We start from the raw sequence: 21,813 nt of genomic DNA, 5'->3' as shown, positions 1-21,813 counted from the left end.
GGATAAAAGGCTGGCTGGTCGAGTCAGGATTGAAAACGTATCTGCAGATCGGTGGTAAGGGTGAGATCCTAGTAGATCAGTTTGTAATTACTTATAACCCCAGCACATTGGGTGCACTTGCATCTCAGTAATTGGGAGCATCTGTTATGCACTGTTAGGTTGTAACTCATTTTTGCCTATGTACAGATGTCTTCTGCTAGGTTTCAACTTTTTTGAAGTATCAACGGGCGACATTGTTTTATAACCATTTCTGTAATGGTAATATTTATGCAAATAAGGGTGTTCACGTTTGTCATACTGAGCTTCACACATTTTAGGACCGGTATTGCAGTGGATTGAGAGTTAATTAGGAATTAACATAATGCACTGACCTTGTTATGCATCAGAAGCATTACCACAAACATTCTTCTTTCATTGCACCATTACCAAACCCGAGCAGCTCAGCGGGGGAAGTCTTCACCACTAATACCCATGAGCAGTATTGCATCCATCAAAGGCCTCAAATCTAGCACGTACATCAGCTCAGCGAGCTTAACACACAACTCACATGTGCGCAACTCACCCTCCCAATGCCAAATGGCAGGGTGACACTCTCCTTCAGCCTTGGTAGGTGGATACATTGTGTACAGTATTATTGGATAATTATTATCACAGCACAAACGCCAGAGGAATGACAACAGGAAAATGAAATGAAAAATATGTACATCACTACAGACAATCCCACGGATGCAGAGAATAGTCTAGCAAAAATAAAATAAAAACTGAACAGGATAGGTTTCCAAACCTTTATCTGAAACATTGTGCATTCCATTAGAACTGCTTGTTAATTTACAGACGTGCAGGAGGGACAGTGTATGAAATGAAATGATCAGACAAAGCTCATCAGTTATTTCTACTGAGATTAATGTAGGCATTATGCAACCATTCGCAACCTACAAACACGGCATCCACCAATTCCAACATGCGCTAATTCAAGGTTGCTTCAATTCATTGCCAATGTATGGGGGAGGATGAGCAAATAAAAAAATAAAAAAATAAAAACCTGGCATTGCAAACAGTTTTGGCTTTTAAATAGCCAACTCCTTAACCACGACTGCAGGCAGGTAGATCAGTAAATTCAAACTTGGAAACAAAAATATCTCAAGTAACGGCTAGGTATTTAGGGCATATTTAAGTAATTATGGTGATGCTACTGCGCGTTTTTATGACTTTCTCAAAACGCTCTATAAAGTTACCATAATTGGTTAATTGGGCCACAACATGCCCACTTATTACTTGAAAATTATACAAAAACGTCTACAAATCTGTGCAGAGGTGATCGCAGTTTCAGCAGTCTTCAGTGAGCGAGGGCGGTGAGTTATACTGAGTCTGTCTGACCTGTCTGCAAGCAGTTTCAGGCCGCTGGGTGGTAGCGAAGAGCAGCAGTATGTTCTAAGCCTATGAAATCTTTCCTGTCAGCGGACACCCAGCTAATTTTTGTTTGCTCGAATGCCCTTTGTATGACCCCGATTACTATTGGAAACCTGGTTACTACTTCCACTTGAATGAAGACTACAAATTACAATATTATTTGTATCAGATGAAGAAAGACGATGTGAAGAAAGAGGGTCCGCCTGCTGGCCTGTTACATTACTGTGTTTTTCGGGCTATTGCTCTTTGAGCCGTATGTAAACAGCTGAGTACGGGCCAAGAAGCGCTTTTCTGATACATGTGCGTTATTGAGGGTCGGGAGGAAACCGGGTTATCAAATCTTGGTTCTCATCTGCACTGCGTGTAGTGCTCCCTCTAGCACTATTTTTCCTTGGCCACACAGTGAACTTGGGTCATTTTAATCCTCATAGTGGGCAATTTAAGAAGCATAGAGGCAGTGACAGAAACAAATAAGCCTGCTTCTAACGTGGGCTTGCCAGTGCTTGTAAGATCCTCTACTGCCAAAGCAATGCAGGATACTCCTACTTTGAAAACACAGGGGGAGAACAAAGGCATGTTAAACTTTAAGCAACAACATCTTAGCCCATTCACTGCCTTGGAATTGGCAGTTCAAAATGATGCTGTGGCTTCTGACACGTGGCCCTCCCTAGAGTGGTGGTTGTAGCAGAAGCTCACTTGGACTAGGATTCACCAAGATGTTCCTATCCACGAAACGGGGGACACACTCTTGGTATTTACTGGCAAACTTGACCAGGCGTTAACAAGAAAAGAGGAAAATATGAAGAACATGGTGTTTGGGGACATTGGGCAGGGAGTGGACTTGGTGTTGGATGGGTCAATGTTGGCTCCTGTTATCTCTCATGAGTTGGGGAAACGCGTTAGACTTTGTTTAGATTTTAATTCAAATCAAATCAATAGATAATTCCTGCGTCTCCCTCTGACTCCTAGGACTTAACAGAAAATATGCTCCACCTGCCGCAAGCCCAATCTATTGGAAAATGTTATGCACCTTGCCCCCCCCTCTGTTAAATATGGGTTTTGGCTTGGGTGCGTGAGGGGTGGGTGGGAATGGTTAGCTCTGTACGACTTGAGAATGTTGTTCTGGCTAAGGCTGTAGATGATCAATGTGTTGGGAATCCTCACTAATTCACATTCCCAGATGGAGAGTCTAGCCAAGAACGGGCTGGACACAACGGTAGTGGTGAATAGTCCTTCCCGATCTTGGCTCTTAGATACCATGGATATGGGTATAAGCCTCTCAATTTCGAATTACGAGAGTTAATGCAGATACTAAAACAACTGAGTAGGAAAGTAAACTTCTTGGAAGAGTTCATTACAGCTACAACTATGACCCAGAGGCACCAAGTGAAGCAAGAGAAGCCTTGCCCCGAACCCAAAATATTAGAGTTAAGGGGACAATTGCCTGAGCAGGGAATGATTGGGGTAGAGGCTCAGGTTTTCAGTGTTAAAGAAGAATTTTGCCCATCAGTATCTGTTCTGGGGTTGGATGTTGACTGCACAGATGATTTTAAACGGCAGTCATATTGAGCAGCAGCCCCCGGTAACAAGATCAAAAATGAAAGAGGAGAAGAACAAGTTACTTACCAACCGGTAACGTTCTTTCGACGTCCTGCGTGGATGGCGTTGGGTCCATGTCCCTCTAAGGCCTCAGTCGAGGACGACGTCACAGGATGTTATAAATAGGACGCACGGCGCCTGTAGCCTCAGTTTAGGTTTTTCCCCCTGAACGTATGACACCAGTCTGATGCCTGCTGGACTGCATTTAGCCTTGCGGAAACGGAACCTGCAATCGCATAGGAAATTCTCCTGAGGGGCAGACTGGGAGGGCGATGTGGAAGGCGTTGGAGGAACATCCAGTCGAAAGAACATTACCAGTTGGTAAGTAACTTGTTCCTCGAATGGATTGTGTCCTCCAATGCATTCCACATCTTTGACAGACTCCCAAAGCAGGACCAGTAAATGGAGGAGGGAATACACTTTAGAATACCCAATTAGTTTGCAGAACAAAGAACCGCCTTCCCAAAGGCCATATCCTGACCATGGATTGTATCCAGGGAATAATGTTTTACAAATATATGGATTGAAGCCCAAGCAGCGGCATCACAAATATTTCTAATAGGAACACCCCGCTGGAGGGCGGTGGCAGTAGCCACGCCCCTAGTGGAATGAGCTCTCAACCCTTTTGGAGAGTCTTTAACCCCCCCAACCAGTAACACTCCGTAATGGAAAGGATAATCCACCTGGACAAGGTCTGTTTGCTAACAGCCTGGCCCAATCAGTGTCCAGCATATCCTACAAAGTGTTGATCGTCCACTATGACCCAGGACATCCTACAAATGTAAAAGCTAAGAGCTCTTCTAGGATCTAACCCAGGGGTGCACAACTGATTTTGACAGAGGGCCGAAAGTACCTTACATGAGGGCTTTAGTGGGCCGAAAAGTAAAAGTGGGTGGGGCGGTAGGCGGGACATGTCAGGAGGCTTTTTCAACCCCCAATTTGTATTAAACACATGGAAAAAGAATATGTTTTTGAGGGGTAACGATTTTTATTGCATTTCAAACGTACATTTTGTACTACACATTTTCCATTGTTATAATTTATTTCGATTTAGTTATTGTATATCGTCTGTTTAATTAAATTATATATATTTTATTGACCATTGATTGGACATTCCGTTATTTTGGACTGCTATAGTTTGCGGTTTGGGTTGCCCAAGAGGAGTATGGCCTTCGTTGAGTCAGGTTTCCTCAAAAAAGCAAAGGATGTACATCTCCTAACTGTGCCTGTTTTAGCTTTATTATTGAGTTCACTCATGGAGTGCAACACTATGCCCCATGGCTCCCACCCCCAACCAAACACTATGCCCCCCTGTCCCTCACCCGCCAAGCAAACACTATGCCCCCTGTCCCTCACCCCCAAGCAAACACTATGCCCCATGGCCCCCTCACCCCCAAGTAAACACTATGCCCCATGGCCCCCATGCCTCATGCAAACACTATGCCCCCTAATCCTCACCCCCAACCAAACACTATGCCCCATGGCCCCCACGCCTCATGCAAACACTATGCCCCCTATCCCTCACCCCCAACCAAACACTATGCCCCATGGCCCCCTCACCCCCCAAGCAAACACTATGCCCCCTGTCCCTCACCCCCCAAGCAAACACTATGCCCCATGGCCCCCACGCCTCATGCAAACACTATGCCTCCTATCCCTCTCCCCCAACCAAACACTATGCCCATGGCCCCCTCCCCCCCCAAGCAAACACTATGCCCCCTGTCCCTCAACCCCCAAGCAAACACTATGCCCCAGGGCCCCCACGCCTCATGCGAACACTATGCCCCCTGTCCCTCACCCCCCAAGCAAACACTATGCCCCAGGGCCCCCACGCCTCATGCGAACACTATGCCCCCTATCCCTCACCCCCAACCAAACACTATGCCCCATGGCCCCCTCACACACCAAGCAAACACTATGCCCCCTGTCCCTCACCCCCCAAGCAAACACTATGCCCCATGGCCCCCACGCCTCATGCAAACACTATGCCCCCTATCCCTCACCCCCAACCAAACACTATGCCCCATGGCCCCCTCACCCCCCCAAGCAAACACTAAGCCCCCTGTCCCTCACCCCCCAAGCAAACAATATGCCCCATGGCCCCCACGCCTCATGCAAACACTATGCCCCCTATCCCTCACCCCCAACCAAACACTATGCCCCATGGCCCCCTCACACCCCAAGCAAACACTATGCCCCCTGTCCCTCACCCCCCAAGCAAACACTATGCCCCATGGCCCCCACGCCTCATGCAAACACTATGCCCCCTATCCCTCACCCCCAACCAAACATTATGCCCCCTGTCCCTCACCCCCAACCAAACACTATGCCCCCTGTCCCTCACCCCCCAAGCAAACACTATGCCCCCTGTCCCTCACCCGCAAGCAAACACTATGCCCCATGGCCCCCTCACCCCCAAGTAAACACTATGCCCCATGGCCCCCTCACCCAAACCAAACACTATGCCCCATGGCCCCCTCACCCCCAACCAAACACTATACCCCAAACACACTCTCAAGCATGCACCCATACAGACCCGAACCCCCCGCCCCCAACGCAGCACACACATTCTCAAGCATGCACCCATACAGACCCGAACCCCCCGCCCCCCAACGCAGCACACACACATGCACCCTTACAGATCCGAACCCCCCACCCCTCCAAATCAGCACACACACCAGCACCCATAGACCCGAACCCCCACCCCCCAACACTGCACACACACATGCACCAATACAGACCCGAACCCCCACCCCCCAAATCAGCACACACACAGACCCGAACCCCCCACCCCCAACTCAGCGCACACACAAACATGCACCCATACAGACCCGAACCCCCACCCCCCCAACTCAGCACACAAAAAACATTCAAATCAAAACATTCATACACATCCGACACCCCCCCCACTCCCGCATCTCAACATACACACAAAATACATTCAAATTCCAACATTCATACACATCCGACCCCCCCCGCATCTCAACATATACACAAAATACATTAAAATTCCAACATTCATACACATCCGACCCCCCCACCCCCGCATCTCAACATACACACAAAATACATTAAAATTCCAACATTCATACACATCCGACCCCCCCCGCATCTCAACATACAAACAAAATACATTAAAATTCCAACATTCATACACATCCGACCACCCCTACCCCCGCATCTCAACATACACACAAAATACATTACAATTCCAAGATTCATACACATCCGACCCCCACCCCCCCATCGCAACATACACACACAAACAAAGTAAAACAGACCCGACACACAAACACAAACAGACCACTTACCGGAGACGTGCTGGAACTGGAAGGCAGGTAAGCAGGAACGCTGTAATCGTACCACGGCTGATGTGGTCCAAGGCTGAAATGCCTTCCGGCATCAAGCCTTATGGACCACGCCAGCCGTAGTGCTGGCCCTCCATTGGGTCAGCAAACACACACTACGTGGCTCGTAGGAGCAACGTGGTGCATGCGTGCTGAGCCAATGACGGCCAGCGTTTTGTCCGGCCCGGAAGACAAAAGAGCATGGCGGGACGCAACTGGCCCGCGGGCCGTATGTTGTGCACCCAGGATCTAACCGATGGAGAAGCTCCTCTTCCTTACCAGGATGAGGAGGAGGGTAGAAAGATGGAAGAACCACCTTTTGACTCAAATGATATTCAGAGACTACCTCAGGTAGAAAAGAAGGACGTACGCGCAGTACATACCTGTCCTTGTGAAACACAGTAAAGGGTGGCTTAGCTGAAAGTGCCTGCAATTCACTCACTCTGCGAAGTAACCGAAACCAAGAACACAGTCTTGAAGGACAGTAATCTCAAAGGACAAGAGTGCAAGTTTGAAACGGAGCACCCATGAGAAATCTCAAAACCAAGTTCAAATCCCAAACCGGCACCTGGAAAGGGAACGGCGGAAATACATTAGTCAGACCTTTAAGAAACTGAGAAATCAAAGGAATCTTAAAGTAAGAATATTCTTCTGACGAGCGCTTAAAGATAGACAGCGCTGCCAGGTTCCCTTTAATGGTGGGCCAAAGAAAGCAATAAAGACAAAACCATAGGAATGGAGCACTGAAAAGGATCAACATTCTGAGCCCTGCACCAGTCGCAGAACTTACGCCAACGGTACATGGATTTTGTTCCAGGCCGCCTGGCCGAAAGCAACTCTTCCATCACGTCATCTGGGAAGTCCCAATCCTTATACCTCAACCTTTCAGATACCAAGAGTGAAGGTTGAGAGTCTTGACCTCTACATGTAGAACCTGTCGCCCCCCCCCCTGCACACGCGTGTGCAGTTTCTCTCGGTGGGGAAGACGGTGTGGAGGACAGATGGACATTTCCAGAAGGTCCGGGTACCACGTTCTCCTGGCCCAATCCGCAGCAATGAAGATCATGTGGGAACCGAACCTCCGTAACCTCCGCAACACTTTAAGAATGACGGGGACTGAGGAAACGCTTACAGCAGTGGGAATGACCAATCCACCACGAACACGTCTCCTAAGGCTTCTCTTGGAGGAAATTCCCTTGAGCAGAACCTCTCGCACTTCCAATTGACACTGGTGGTGAAGAGATCCACTTGCGGGGTTCTCCAAAGGGTGAAGATCTCCTGAAAGTCTTCCTGAGCCAACTCCCACTCGTGAGAGACTGTGCTCTGCCTGCTCAAAGCGTCCACCGCCGCATTTTCGTCACCGGCCAGATGAACTGCCGAGATCGAAATTTCCTGCTGGATGGCTTAGAACCAGTGCTGCATTGCCTCTCTGCACAACGGGAGTGACCCTGCCCCCCCTTTTTTGTTGAGGTAATGCATGGCCACTGTGTTGTCCATCATGACCAGGACACACTTTCTCCGTACCGAGGGCAGAAAAGCCTTCAGGGCTAGCCTGATGGCTCTCAGCTCTAACAGATTGATGTGGAGTCTGGACTCCGACGGAGACAAACGACTGCTGGCGGTCAAGCTTTTGGCATGAGCTCCCCATCCGGTGAGGGAAGCATCCAGCACTACAGTCACTTCCGGCCACGGTTGCCAAAACGGTTCCCCCTTCATCAGGTTCCCTTCTTTCACCCACCACAGAAGGTCCTGGGAGACCGAGCGTGGGATCGGAACAGGATCCGTCATCTTGCTGGAGAACTGCGACCACTGCATCTTGGGGGCCCATTGCAGGGATCTCATCCGCAGCCTGGTCTCTGGCACCAGAATAAAATGCAGGAAGCCATGAGGCTAAGCAACCTTAAGAACTTGAAAGCCGGGAGACTCAGAGCATGTTGAAACTTGTGATGAGCCCTTACCTTGGGCGGCGATCACTTCCCCAAGGACGTGTCCAACACAGCCCCAATGTACTGGAGCTGTTGGGAAGGCGTCAGGTGCTACTTCTTTAAATTCAGGGAGAAGCCCAGCCAGTGAAGGGTGCGGCAGGTGACACCGTGATGATCCAAAGCTAGCTCAGGAGTGCGCCTGGATCAGCCAGTCGTCCAGGTAGGGGTAGACGTGAATCCCCCCCTCGCCTGAGGTACGCTGCCACCATCACCATGAGCTTGGTGAAGACCTTCGGGCGGAGGTCAATCCGAATGGCAGGACCCGAAACTGAAAGTGCGAGTCGCCAGCCACAAACCTCAGGTACTTCCTCTGCGCGGGATGGATCGGCACATGGAAGTATGCATCCTTGAGGTCCAGAGACACCAACCAATCCTGAAGTTGAAGGGCCTGGAGGACTTGAGAAAGAGTGACTATCTTGAACTTGTCCTTCCTGAGAAGTTTGTTCAACCAACGTAAGTCCATGGAGGGTCTCAATCCCCTGTCTTTCTTTAGGAATCAAAAAATAGGGGGAATACCAACCCTTGTTCCGCTCCGCTACAGGCACCAGTTCTATGGCACCTTTCTCCAGCAAGGACAAGATTTCCTGCGCAAAGAGCGGATCCGGATTCTTCAAAGAGTGTTTCCCCAGTGGATTGTCGTGAGGCTGCTGGAGGAAGGGAAGGCAGTAGCTGTGGGCTATGGTATCCAGAACCCACGCATCTGAAGTAATGGCAAGCCATTCTTCGAGATGCTGAGACAGTCTGTCCCCAACCGGCGAACCATGGGACATGGCCTCAACAGTTTGGAGGCAGCTACGGCAGCTGCCTCAGCGATTACCCTGACCACCACGGGTACATTTTGCTGGCCCCTTTGACTGGCGGCCCCTCTCGTTCTACCACAGCAGGAGTAGAAACGAAAGGAGCCTCCCCCTCCACTGCTGTCCCCTACGACGAAAAGGCGGAGGCTGATGCACCACAGCGCTTAAAGACTTAGCCGCAGCTTTTGAGGTCTGCAACCTCTCAAGGGTCTCGTCAGATTTGCTGCCAAATAAATGTGTGCCATAAAGGGCATGTTCAGAAGACGTACTTGCACATCCAGAGCAAATCCCAACTTCCGCAACCACGCAAATCTGCGTATAACTGTTCTCGCAGCCATGGACCGGCTCACACTGTAAGCCGTATCCAAACCCGACTGAAGGGTCTCACACATGGCATCCTTGCCATCCTGCAAGAGAGCAAGGAAACCATCCCTTTCTTCCCCCTCAGGAATACGCTCAGCCGCAAAAGCAACACAAGACTAGAGTGTGTGTAAACCTTGCCAAGACGCACGTGGAGTTGGCCAATTTCAAGGCCATGCTTCCAGCAGAAAACCCCTACCTACCTGGAGCTTCCCCTTCCGCAAGGCCTTTGCAGTCAGCGACTGGCATTTCGAGCAGTCGTCAGCATTGTGCGACTCGCCGAGGCACCACAAACAAATGCGGTGGGGGGGTCGGTGAGCGACATCTTGGACTTGCAGTCCCGGCAGGTCGTGAAACCGGACCGTGGAGTCAGAGGGGGTCGAAGAGAAAGACATCTTCAATGAAGAAAACACACGAGGCACGCCGAGTCTCACAAAATTAACACGTTCGCAGAAAAAAAAAAACTGAGGCTACGGGTGCCGTACGTCCTATTTATAACATCCTGTGATGTCGTCCTCGATGGGGGCCCTGAAGGGACATGGACTCGACGCCATTGACGCAGGACGCCCTCTGCCGAAAAAGTTTCTGAAGTGCACAGCTGTGGACATTACATGTTAAAGATGTGGAATGAGTTGGAGGACAAAATCCATTCGAAGGGTGTAATTCAAAAGAAAAAAAATGCAAGATGCCAAGTAAACAGAAAAAGATGGGCTAGCAGAAATTCCTAAATTACATGAGGCTGCAGATTGATGTCACTGTACCTACATAGGTGGAAAATGAACAGGAAAAAAGTGACTGTTAAAAGGGGGGAGGTCAAGGGAGTGCAAGAACCCCTTTGTGGTGCAGTTAAAACCTACACTCGTCCCTGTGCAGAGGCAGGTAGTAGGTTTCCACCCTCGGAGCTCTGTTGCCGGTGAGGGCCTGTCCTTTGTTCTAGTAATATCTCGATTTACTCCTGTGAGCATGAAATAGATCACAATGTGTACTCACAACCCCACAATGATCCATTTAAAGTGGAGACTGTAACAATGATAGGTACTGGGAAATATTATATTGTAAGGGACTAGAATTTTAAATCGACAGGGAACAAAGTAACTTTGCACTTGGTGTCTATTAGTGATACTAGGTCTGCACAAAATAATTATAACAAGCAGAAACCCTTTCCAATATTTTGCAAAGGTGATGCTAGAAAAGAACTGGTGAAAGTAGAAAAACAGTCATCGGCTTTTCCGCAAAAGGTATTCCCTTTATTTCGTACCATTGAGGAGAAGAGGGCACGCCTAGCAAAAAGCGTGAAACTTCCAGAGGGAAAGCAACTGCAGGTGCACTTTAGAGATAGTGAAAGTAAAATACATAAGGGGACTAGGGTAAAAGATGGAGTAAGTGAAGTAAATACAATGGAAAATTATGCAAACTGTCTTTTTCTGATTCCCCTTTTTGAAAGCTCAAATAGGGTACACTTAAACATACATTCTATTGTTTCATTATTTTTTTAAGTTCCAAGTTTACAGTTGGTAACAACGGAGGATATTAAAAATGTGGAATTCGTACATGAAGATTGTCTTGACATTGTTAAAGTGCACCTGCGTTCACAATGAATTAATAAAGCAATATTAGCGGGAAATTATGTCTGCCTCTATCTGGGATTTGAAGTGTCATAGCTGGGGTTTGCTGATAACGTAAGATCAATTGACACAAAGCAGGAGGTTAGGCAGAAGGAATACATTTGACTATTGAGTTGTACACTGACCAAGGGCAACGAGGACCAAGAGAGTAAAGACATGTTACTTACAACTGGCCGTCAATTGTAGAGTCTCTTCATACAGGTGGACACAGAAATGAATGGGCACAGTCAAAGTTGGACACTGTGATTGCATCCTGAAACTCGAGCAAGCATCTTGGGAAACCAAGGTCTGTTTGCATTGTGCGAAATGATCTGCTTACAGGAGAACCTGTTGATGGATAACCCACATATAGATGGGTTTGATGTTATGTTCATCAAAGCCCAGCAAGTTAATACGGGGTCGCTCCTATGGGGGAATACTGACTGCAATTAACCGTAATCAGGGTTTCACAGCACGCCAAATTGAGTCCAGTAGAAGGGACATGCTTGCTACTCTTCTAGAGTGGAAAGGGGTGGGATCTAGTGCGACTCAGAGGAAGGTGTATCTATAATTATTCTGGGAGATTTTAATGCTGAATGCCTGGAAGACTGCTAGTATCAACTCCCTAACAGGGAAAAGACGTCTACAGCAAGTCGAGATAGGTGTTTCAAGGTTAGACAGGAAATTGAGGCCTGGGATTTGAAATTGTTAAAATGGCAACTTCATAAGTGATGTGCCCCTGAGATTTACATGGCACAATCATTGTTGGTGATCTACTCTGGACGATTTTTGTTTGTCTGCCGATTTGATCCAAGGGGGTGGGAACCTGGAGATAAAGCAGACAGACTTAAGTGATTGTGGCATGTTGCTCTGTGAATTACCAATTTCCCGACATATTGTTGCTAATAATGGTCTTAAATATTAAGATATACCCAAGAAACTATGCAGTGAAATGGACGCATACAATTTCATTGGCCCTCAATTCTAATTTACTTCATGACAGGGACAATGCTACAAGTTCTCTGAAAGGTTTCTGGGAATGTATACAATCAATGCTTGGGGAATTATTTCCTGTGGAACATCTAAAAAAAAAAAAAAAGGTCTCCATTACTGGGACATAACCATGTCTTTGGCGCTGAGGTTCGGACATGAAAAAGACAGTTGTATTTTAAAAGGGGAATAATTAGGGGCGTGGATAGGCAGAACGCCATGCAGTCATGCTTGCCATGAGCTCCCTGTTAGGGTGCCCGATCAGAGCACTTTTAGAGTTCCCTGAAAGAAAGCTCCCCTTCAAGATGTGGTTTGAAAGGGCCCTGCCTTGGTACAACAAGACAGGATTCAGCTCGCCGAGTGACGGATCCGCTCCTCTATTAGAAGAGCGGATCCGTCACTCGGCGAGCTGAATCCTGAGAGCCTGCGTGGCTGCGGCGCCCAGCCTCCGAAGGAATACGCAAGATGACGGGCGGCCTGCTGGACCCTGGGCGGCGGTGAGGTGTGTGCCTGGTGGCCGCGTGGATCAGTGCAGCGGTAGCCCGGTTCGGCCACTGCAGCTGCTGGCTGGAGATGCGTGAGGGCCTGGGGGCAAAGGAACGGCACTGTGGCGACTGCCTGTCGGAGCACATTTGCGAGGCAGTGTTGTTCCGGCCCTGGTAGTGCAACAACGGTGCCACATGGATCCCCCAGACTCCCTTAGCTATGGTCCTGTAGATTGCCCATTACAGCCTGGGGGCTGGCGGTCTTGTAAATTACCCTCTGAATGAGCGCTGAAGTGGAGACTGAGCATGTCGGCGAGCGTCCAGGCGGTTAATGGCACCAGGGTGGGTGTTGAACCCGCACTCGCTTCCTGCAGCCAGGGAATATGAACAGCGTTAGAGAGGTCTCAGTCTGCTTCTGCTTATCAGTGCCTGCAGCCATTACACCCTGAGTGGACATTGTGTTTGCTGTGGCTACCTACAAGGAGGTTCTTGGGGACAGAGCGGGTGCCAGATCTGCAGTTATTGACCCCCGGGATCCGGTGCTGTAAGTGCTGTAGCTGGTGGGGCGCACGCCAGGGAGCGCTATATGCAGTCCCATGCATTGGGGCGAATACCGTGCTTGCACCCGTTTGCTACGAGTGAAGGAGGCAATCAGTGACAATATATACAACGGAATGCCAAGGTGACCTCTCTAGTCAGTTCGCAAGAGTCTGGGCTTCTCCTCATCCTCTAAAGGTGAACAAAGATGGCCAATGAATGAAGGGACACCTGCCACAGAATAAGAAGTGTGCTGGAATGCATCAGCGCTAAGGATATACAGGGGTGCAGGCTCTCTCTAGGGCAGTGCACTATCTGATAAACTTCTCAAGGAGTCTCTTCGGGATACTGACCAGCGCTGTTGAACTGAATTGCCATTGCCTGCCAGCGGGCACATATTAAAAGACTCCCCCCAACAATGCCCAAATCGTAGCAAAAGAGCAAGGGGAATGAAAGTACAGCTTTTATGACACCCCAAACGCCCTTAGACCAGAAGAAGCAAACTACAAAAGCTGACATCAACACAACCCAGGAGGCTGCCATGCTCCCAGAGTCTACCCAGAGTATAGGCGCTATATAAGTAAATCATATCATACCCTCTCCAAACAGTACTTCGAAGATATGCTGAGAGCTCTCAAGCAGGACATCACGCAGGAAATAAAATCGGAGATAAAGAGCTCCAAGGATTCCCTAGCATGTGCAATTGCTGACTTCAATTCCCACCTGGTGGGTCTGGAAGCTAGAGTCAATGATCTGGAGAACACGACCTGTGAGCAAGTGCACGATCATGAGGAACTTACCAAGAGAGTCGAGGGTGTGTAAGAAAAACTTGAAGAAACTGGCAAAACAGGCCAACCTGGAAAACCGGTGAAGAAGAAACAACGTACGCCTGCATGGAGTCCTGCAGCAAATCCTAGATCAAGACCTACCAGATTATGTGAAAGCCATGTGAAAGCCCTGTTTAAATGCCTTCTGAACCTCAGTGACTCAGACTAACTTTTCCTGGACAGGACCCATCAGGTTTATTCCTTAGTTCAGCGGAGACGGAATCTTCTACCTGATGTTCTCTTTAGAGTACATTTCTTTAGCCAAAAAGAGGAAATCATGCCGGCAGCCAGACGGGCAGAGCCAGTAAAGATTCAAGGAGCATCTCTTACCCTGTTTCGGGATCTCTGGCATTCACCTTAGCAAACTGCAGGCGCTTGCAAAAAGCTACAGCATGGCTTCAAGCTAAAAAAGTTCCCTACCAATGGGGGTTCCTGTGTAAACTGATGTTTGAACTTCAGAATCGCCCCTACATCATTCGCTCTGAAGAAGAAGCTATTGATCTGATGCTGGAATCCAAGAACAATGCCACTGCGGGGGCTGAAGAGCCGGGAGACTCACGCCAAAGCCCGAAACCAAAGGATCGGAGGAGGAAGCCTAGGGACTCGCCCTCTGTGAAGAGAACCCTTTGTACTGAATCTGAAAATGCAGATCTTACATGACCCTAACCGGACTAGCAGCGGCTCTGTAATTATTGAAGGGCAAAGGCAGATGAACCTGGCGTTCTAGACACGACTTGCATAACTTTGAAAGAAGGCTTTTCAAAGGACTCTTGTTACTGGTGGTCTGTAGGTTCTTCCGCAATAATAACTCCAAATAACTAGCACCAGATGGCCACTACTGAGAAGAACTGCCAACTGTAACACAAGATATTTTGCTTCTACAACTACACCTTTGAACACCTGCAATGAAATGGCAGGAACAGAAATCGATATTGATTGGGTGATCAGGACGGATTGCGCCTGTTACAATTGTCCTCTAGTTGATGTTAATTGTCTTAGGGAAAGTTAGCAAGCTCTCCTATGAGTATTTCTATTTATTTTAGTTTATACCACAGTTAATTCAACCTCATTTTGCTGCCTTTATTAATGATTACTGGATGATTCCCCCATGTTTTTCTCGCCACAATGTCAGAACTAAAAAGTCTTGAAAACTCACGAAAAATGCATGAGCTGGCCTTTGGGGTGCTGCATCTTATAAATACTGTTATAACTGCATGAATACTACTTACATGGGGGAATACAATTGTGGGAGTCTCGCGAGATTGGCTCTTTGCAGGGCGGGTTTTTTTAGATCGATCTGCGGAAACACCTGAGCTATATCAGTATGGCGGCCCCTGATTTTACCCGTCTTACTCTGAACATACAAGGGCTAAATTCCCAGCTAAAACAAACAGCGCTATTTCATAGAATGGCCACCCTTAATTAGTCCCTCCTCTTCATCTAGGAGACTCATCTCGTATGCTCTGATGAATTTCGTTTCAATAACATATTGTATCCTAGGAAATTCTTTGCTTCCTCGGGGCTGAAGAAGCGGGGGGAGGGAGGGGCATTCTGGAGCGCAAGGTTAACAGCTTTGAAGGTGCAGAAGGAGCTGCGTGATGAAAACGGAAGCTATATTCTCTTGGTTGCGATGTTCTTGGGGCAGAAGGTGGCCCTGGTTTTGACATATGCTCCCAACTCTCATCAAGACCTCTTCTTTGCCTCACTATTTAAGACTCTGAATGTGCATGCAGAAGGAGATCTCATTCTATGGGGAGATTCCAATGCGGTGGTCAATCCCTGGATGGACAAATACCTACCCCCGAATGCTAATGAAAAAATAAATGTCCTTGCGCTCACCACACTCTTGCGTGAACATTCGCTCAGAGTATTGGCGGTTCCTTCACCAGAATGAACGGGATTACACTTTCTTCTCCGCAGTGCACAGGAGATTTTCTAGATTAGATACGTTTCTTCTCCGCAGTGCACAGGAGATTTTTTAGATTAGATACGTTTCTTGTCTCTGACACTCTCATAGCCCAAACTATTGCTGTGGAGATCCTCCCGAAGGCCTTGTCAGACCATGCCCTAGTAATGCTTACGTTAGCCCCTCCCAATGCCACCCAGTCGCCTACGGTAACCTGTCGCCTTTAATGGAAGACCCCCCACCCCCTATTCAGGTCCCATATCTCAGAAGCCATAAACCACTATTTTGTTGAAAACGACAATGGGGAGGTGAACTACGACAGTGTGGGATGCCAGAAAGGCAGTAATTTGGGGCCTCATCACAGACCAAACAGCAGCAAGGGGGAGACTCAGGAAACGCTTACAGACCCAGCTAGAGTTAGAATTTTAAAGAAAGGAGCAAAGACATATGTAAACTGAACCCCAGCGGTCCACCAAAGGTGTGCTTAGATCGGAAAGTTTTAGAAGTGCATCTCCTCTCCCCTACCTGTTTCTCTCTCTATGCACCATGCACCTGGCCACCCTCTGTCCTTCGGGCACAGGTACCTGCGCACCCTGCCTCCCTCCTGCACTGCCTCTGGGCCACCCTTGGCACTGGGATCTTTATCTTTACTCATACAGTCCCCCACTCTTCCTCTGCACTTATCAGATATACCCTATCTGATTAATCATGCACTTGCAACGTGTCTGGCTGCACTACCTGTTTGTCTGCATTTATTTTGTCTGCATTTATTCATTTATTTATCCCAATTATATATTTTCTCCTCTTCTCTCCTCTGTCCGCACTTTGCCCCTTTTCCCTTTTCCATGCACTTGCGCGTTCTTAATGTCACTGGCTGGGCCTAGTAAGATCGTATTTTTGTTCTCACCTGTTCCCCTGCCTTTGCTTGGTTGCGCTCTGAAACATTTGATTATGAACGCGATAGAAATAAAATATCATATCATATTGGCCGAGTGGCGCATGGTGTAATCCGTACCAAGCAATTATTTTATTCGAAGGGGAATAATCGACTTTTGGTGGCGAAATAAAACAAGCTGGACGTAACCGTATACAAACAATTGACGCTGGTGGGAGACTGGTCACCTCACAGGAGGATAAGCTACAGGTAAACACTTCTTTAGATGCCACTCCTCCCCTCATCATACGGGCCCCCACACGGCCCAAGCATTTATATGTGCTACACATCTCCCACAGATTGCGGAGGAGCTTTGGGACCCCCATGAGGAACCTATACTGGCTCGGGAAATCAAATTGGCAATTTGGTTCCTTCCCCTTGGAAAAGACCCGGGACCTGATGGCGCTGAATTTACTTCCTACTTAATGAAACTCTTTAACACCATCTGGGCCACGGATCTGTAAGCAAATCCATGGCTGAATCCGCAACCACACTGATCTTAAAACCTGGGAAAGACCCTATGCAGCACACATCTTACCGCCCCATTGCCGTACTTAATACAGAAGCAAAACGTTTTAGTAAAATAAAAGCCGGTCGACTGGGGGAAGTCCTGCCAATGCTAATGGAGAAGAACCAAACCGGCTTTTTCTGCAATCGATCAACACATGATAATATTCGTTATGCGATCAATTTAACAGCTGTAGCTCCTAAGATCCCCGGGCAGGCTGTCACTGTTACCACAGGACCTTTGATAGTATGTCTTGGGATTATCTGAGGGTAGTGTTAAGAGGATTTGGTCTTGGCCCCAAATTTTCTAAGTTGATTCCCTCGAATTTCCAGATCCCCTCGAGCCGGAATAAGATTAACTCAAAGTGGACCCCTCTGTATCTCTAGGGAAAGGCACCAGGCAAGGCTGCACCCTTTCTCCTCTAGTATTTGCTTTGGCGATGGAACCCCTGGCCCAATGGCCCAAACATTCTTGGCTTCTAACACGCGGGACAATGCCATAAAATAGCATTACACGCAGAGGATGTGCTTTGTTTTCTGAATGATGCTCTTAGGTCTATGCCGCCTCTTACTGACCTCTTTTCCCAATTTGCAGCGGTATCAGCCTTTGTGGTGAACCCATCCAAATCAATGGGGTTGGCTTTAACGGTAACCCCCACTGGAGTGGCAACCCTTCAAGCAGCATCCCCCATCCCCTGGTCGACCACGGATATCCCCTATCTGGGAATAAAACTGACCAACTTACTCAGGGCTCTTTAAGGCTAATATCCCTGGTCTCACCCACCCCATGAAGGATACCAAGTGCCATACTTATATGGAATTATGTATGTTAGCAATTGCCATTTTTGGACGGAGCTGTGGACGTTGGCATGCGCAGAGCCCGGACAGAGTTGTGAATGATGGCATATGCCGCCCCTAGAAGTAGCTGCGAGTGTTGGCGTGTACCTCGCTTGGATTAGGGGGTTGTGAGCGATAGCCTGCATAAGCAGCTGGGTAGGATGGTGAATGCCAACCATTGCCACATCTGGATAGAGTAGCGGTTGTTGAACAAAGCCGTGTCTGGACTGCACTGGGAATGCTATTGTGGCCAGATTTGTATAGAATCGCGAATACCAGCTAACCGCACATATTGACAGGTTCCAAAGGTGGGCAGGGGCTGAATTTGGGCACAGTTGTGAAGATTGTCGAGCGTTATTTATGGCAGGGAAAGTGACTATCTGCTGATGCCGGAGCTAGATAGACATGCAGTGATGTTAGCCTGCAACACCTAGAAAGAACGTGGAAATGTAGCACATCGCCTCTAGAGAGCGATGACAATAACCAAACCACTAACAAATTCACCTTTCGCCTACACCTCTCAAATGCTACCAAACACAACCACAACCCTATACCAAAACAAACAGCACAAACTTCACTACACCACAACAAAACAAACCTCACAGACTTGCACAACAGCACAGGAAGTCTACCGACCGGAAAACACCCCAAGCCCAGCGAACGGTGTTAACCGTGTTGAGGTTGCCAACAGCACATCACAGCTCTCTTGCACTTTTCCCGCTTAATCCCAGTAACTCACCCCCCCTTCCCTTTTCAGAGCCGCCAGAGCGCCAGGGGACCACTCAGGTGGTGATAGTGCACTGTACAAATAGCCTTTAACATTAACGTCCTCTGCGGGAAGCTAAAGACTGGCTCCTATTTTGGGACTCTCAGGAAAACTCATGGTTGACCTGTGCTAGCGCGGTTAAGATGTCTCTTATCCCGAAACGTCTATATGTCTTTCATGTCTTACCAGTGTTGGTCCCCGAGAGTGACCTTCTCGCTATGCAAAGTGAGATAGGCCAATTTATTCGGCAGAAGAAAAAACCCAAGGCATTGAGCAGGCGGCAGCTCCATTCCCTTTGGCCTCTCTCCCATTTCTCCCCAGGGATGCCTGTGGGCAATGAGGCACAATCCTACCCACTATGTTGGCGACACTCCAGAGCTGGGATAAAGCATGCGCACAAAGGGGATCAGGTCGGACCTAGGTCCACTTTCACCCAGAACCCAACATTTTTGCCGGGACTACAGATAAACTTGTTCCAGCTCTGGAGCTCAGATGGGCCTCTGGGGCTAAGGGATCTTTATGCAAATCAGGAAACCCCAGCGTTTAGAGAATGTAAAGAAAAATGTAAACTGCTTGAATAAGAACGCTTTCGATATATACAGCTCTGTCATTGGTTGACTAATAGGGACACCTGACAGACTGGCTCCAGAAACCCAACAGAAATAGACCTCAAGGTCCCAGGGGGGGCAACAGACCCATAAATGAGCCACATGCTATAGGCTCCTGGAAAACACCTTGACAGAAAAAAAGCTCCTCTATATGATAGCCTGGGAGAGGGAACTGGGAGTGGAAATCTCCGAGGAGTCTTGGCAGAGGATATGGAGCAGGGCCCAGAGGAGCTCTCGGTGCACACTGGTTAAGGAGGGGGCCCTTAAGCTCTGCTACCGCTGGTACCTGACTCCAAGTAGGTTGCATGCGAGGAACCCTGCCTACCCGGATACATGCTGGCATGGCTGGGGGGAGTGAGGGGACCTAGCACACATGTGGTGGCAATGCTCAGTTATACAGTCCTTCTGGTTGGAAGTACGATACAAAATCAAAGAAATTACTGGAATCTTGCTTCCCATGGATCCATGTGTCTTTTTGCTGGGAGATGCTCCAGATGACGGGTCATTCCCGATGTCGGGCCATAGAGCAGACCTGAAGTCCCAATTAATTATAGCTGCCCAAATTACACTTGCTTGTTTCTGGAAGACAGGAGAAGGGCCACAAATTTCTTACTGGTGGGTGGAGGTGTGGGCGCTATTGGGATTGGTAAAGCTTACGGCCATGGTGGAGGGGAAGCTGCCTAAGTTTACACAAATATGGGGGCCACTCTTGGATTTTGTGTCGGATAGAGAGCAAATGTTCTTACAACCGCTAGTGCTGAAACACCTTATGAAATCTTGATGCTGGCATTGTGAGAAAAAAATGTCCCCTCTCCCCTTTCTCTCTCCCTCCCTCCTGTCCTCCAACCTTGTTGAATCCCCTACTTGTTCATGACTTGTACTCATTGATTATATTAAGTTTGATGAATTTGTGGAGTAAAAAATCTAATGCCCCAGGCACTGATGGTCTAACTAATCTTACATTAAAATCCAATGTTCCATTATGGTCTCACTTAATGTCTCGATTGTTTGGAAATATTCTGTTAAACTGGGACTTTCTAGGGTCTTGAAGTGCAGCCTTAATAGTTTTGATTTTTAAGGGAGGGGACAGATTATCCTCATTGCAGTATAGGCCTATTTCTTTATTGGATGCCTCAAATAAGATCTTTGCTAAGATACTTTAAAAAGGGCTTGAAATCTGGGCTGTTAAGGCTAACTGTTTAGACTTCTGCCAGACAGGATTCAAGAAAGGGGTGGGAACCGTGTTGAACAGTTTTCTATTGTCCCTACTGGCCAAGCAAGTGTAGAGGAGGAGCCGGAAATTGCAACATGCGCAAAGCCAATAATGGTGCCTATATTGCAAAAAGTCCTTGAAACAAGGTATCCATTGAGAAAACCCTATATGGATTTGCAAAGAAATGACAGTCTCCTGAAGGAAATTCCGGAAGAAGTGTGAAAATGAATGAAAGAGCAGATTGGTGACATCACATAAAGCAGATGTGACACACCCAGAACAGATGCGAATGAAGAAAGAATATAGACCTTATAGAATCTGACGACGAAGTAGTTATGTGAGCAACACTTCAGGAGCGAAATGAAGATTGCACGTGCAGAGAAGCACTGAAGAAAATGCAAAACTAGTTTACAAATGTACAGACGCAGCAACGCAAGTAGACAAAGTAATCATGAGGCTGGCTATGTAGTGAATAGATTGCAGGCGATGCGCCAATGTACATATATATAGAAATGTATAGAATGTGGATGTTCCACAACGTATTTTAGCAAACTTGGACCCTGTGAATGGAAAGGCTGGAAGTGTGGTGCAGCAGAATAAGAATAGCAGACGGCGAAGGAATATTCGAAAAGGCTTGCCTGGCTAAGTGTCAAAGGTTGGGGCCTCCGAGAGCCTTGTCATGTACTCAAAAAGATACAATAATGTTAGAAGCAAGCTAAACTCCTGTTTGAGGTAGAATGAAAACCACCGAGGATGCCAAGATGTCTTCATTTAATTGTATTAAATACAATAAAGGAGCTAAAAAATGTTGTCTCCAGTCACATGGTCAACAGAGACCAGAAGATAAGGCCATGCCACACTCCCTTTTTTTCTTAGGCACAGTGAGCCACTGCAAGGCCGAGTTCAAAGAACTAATAGATGGCAGTCCCCAGGAGTGATGATGGATGTTGGGCTAATGGGTGGGGGCATGACCAGGCCAACACCTAGCACTTTGGGTAACAGCTTGCGTGCTGCTAGCAAGTGGAATATTCCAGAAGGATACAAGCGTGCCAACCAATTGTAGAGGGCCACTTATTAAGAAGCCCTATAGTTTGAGAAGCC

At 47.9% G+C, this 21,813-nt stretch overlaps 1 protein-coding gene across 4 annotated transcripts in view; it reads right to left on the bottom strand.

Annotated features, from left to right (window-relative positions):
• Positions 1-21,813, bottom strand: part of JAK2 (Janus kinase 2) — a 1,999,562-nt gene that overhangs the window by 1,120,015 nt on the left and 857,734 nt on the right. The window lies entirely within an intron of this gene.

The sequence above is a fragment of the Ambystoma mexicanum genome, chromosome 6p (genome assembly GCF_040938575.1).
Source record: "Ambystoma mexicanum isolate Mex_15411 chromosome 6p, UKY_AmexF1_1, whole genome shotgun sequence".
Lineage (NCBI taxonomy): Eukaryota > Metazoa > Chordata > Amphibia > Caudata > Ambystomatidae > Ambystoma > Ambystoma mexicanum.
Note: the sequence above shows the minus strand (reverse complement) of the source record. Positions and strands in the feature narration are given on the sequence as shown.